The 1,737-nt window shown below is 58.4% G+C and overlaps 1 long non-coding RNA gene across 1 annotated transcript; it reads right to left on the bottom strand.

The window, feature by feature from the left end:
- Positions 1–136: 136 nt before the first annotated feature.
- On the bottom strand, positions 137–1,518 carry LOC108641846. The gene is made up of 3 exons (XR_001922311.1): positions 1,411–1,518; positions 1,002–1,061; positions 137–517 (listed from the first exon to the last, which is right to left on the bottom strand). It is a non-coding gene; the product is annotated as an uncharacterized LOC108641846 (long non-coding RNA).
- Positions 1,519–1,737: the final 219 nt, after the last annotated feature.

Raw genomic sequence — 1,737 nt, 5'->3', positions numbered from 1 at the left:
CCCCCTGCCCCCCCAGCACTGAAGGTGGGTAGCTCTTCCCTGTCCCCTCGCTCCTCTTCCTCGCTGTCACGCCGGGACCCCAGTGAGCCCCTTCCTACAGGCCTCCCCGAAAGCTTCCTCCTGTTGTCTCCTCGGGCTTGAAAACGAACTCGATTTTGATGGGGTTTTGGTTGATTTTTTTATTATCACCGTTCCTGTTTGTAAAGCAGGAGGGGAGCTCGCTCCTTTTCCGCCTCCTGTGGAGATTCCCGAGGAAACGCTCCGTTCTAGGCCGGTTACACACCAACCATCCCCTGAGTTTCAGGGGGACACGGAGCTCCCTTAAACCCCCTTCTTCCCGGCTCGCTTCCATCCTTACCCCTTCCCAACGCTGCCTCCGGCTTCTCTCCCTTTCCTCGGCCGCCTGCCCGTCTCCCGCTGTCCTCCCAGGGTATCAGTCCTTATCTCTTGGTTATCTCTTCTGCTGCTAAATTCGGCCCAGCGCAGGGGTTCAGCCGGGGGAATCTGTTAGTTAAACCTAAAGCAGTCCCAGGAGTTATTTCTCCGGCCATAATTCCCCCCCCATCCAGGCCTTGTCCCGGTGTGAAACGGTTTTCAGAGAATCCTAGAACTCCAGAATAGTTTGGGTTGGAAGGGATCTTAAAGATCATCTACTTCCAACTCCCCACCATGTGTAGGGGCACCTTTCACTAGACCAGGTGGCTCCAAACCCCATCCAACAGGATTCCTCCATGATCTACAGAGAAAACAGCATGTCAAATTTTCTTACCCCCTTCCCAGACCCTTCTTGGGAAGAGGATACCCTCCTGACTCCCTTTCATACGTGTTTTTTGGGGTCTTGCCATTGTGAGCCACCCACAAGGCCCTGATGGCATCCCACGGCCCAAACCCACCCCAAATTCCCCTAAAGGAGCCCAAATCAGAAACCAACCAATGTGAGACAAAGCACCTCTCACCCTCCCCCTGCCCCACGGCTCCAGAAGGCACCTCCCTATCCATACCCATGGCATTCCCGGTCCCCTGTGGGTCACCTTCCTATGCTCACAGCTTCTTCCAGCTCCCTACACGGAAAAAACGGGAATGAGAGATAAAAAACACAAGGAAGGGGGAGTTTTGAGGGTGCTGCTGGGGGTCTGCTCCCCCTTTTGGGCTGCACTGATGGGGGTGCAGTGGGTAACACCCCCTCTCTCCTTTAAGCCCCCCTCGTTCACGTATGGTCGGGCTTTGGGGGGTGAGCACACGCGTGGGGCAGGCGCGGGGTGGGAGGGTCGAGCCAGCCTTCCTCCTCCTCCTCCTTTTCCCCCTCTTTTCCCTAATTTAACTCCCCCCAAGCCCTCCTCAGCCGCCTCCCGCCGCCCACATCAAACGCCGGCCCCGGGGGCCATTAACAACTTAAAGCACCGATCGTACCTGAGGGACAAAGGTTTTTGCTCCAGGCCACAGGAGAGAGCATCGCTGTCTCTCACCTTCCCGGCTGTGAACCCCCTCCTTTCACCTCCCCCCTCTTCTCTAACCTCCTTATCTCCCCGCCCCGGAGGGGTCCCGGCCCGGCCGCTGCCGCATCCCGCATCCCGGCGAGCATCTCCCCGTTGCTCCCCGGTGGGGTGGTCGGGAAGGGGGGGGAGAGAGGAGACTTGACCGAGGGTTTTAAACAGCCACAGCCCATGGTGGAGGGCGGGGGGGGGGGCGGGGGTGATGGATTGGAGGACCGGTGGTAGCAGCTAAATCCAGGCGGGA

This window comes from Manacus vitellinus, unplaced genomic scaffold (assembly GCF_001715985.3).
Source record: "Manacus vitellinus isolate BGI_N305 unplaced genomic scaffold, ASM171598v3 scaffold_82_pilon, whole genome shotgun sequence".
Lineage (NCBI taxonomy): Eukaryota > Metazoa > Chordata > Aves > Passeriformes > Pipridae > Manacus > Manacus vitellinus.
This window is presented reverse-complemented; position numbering and strand designations above follow the sequence as displayed.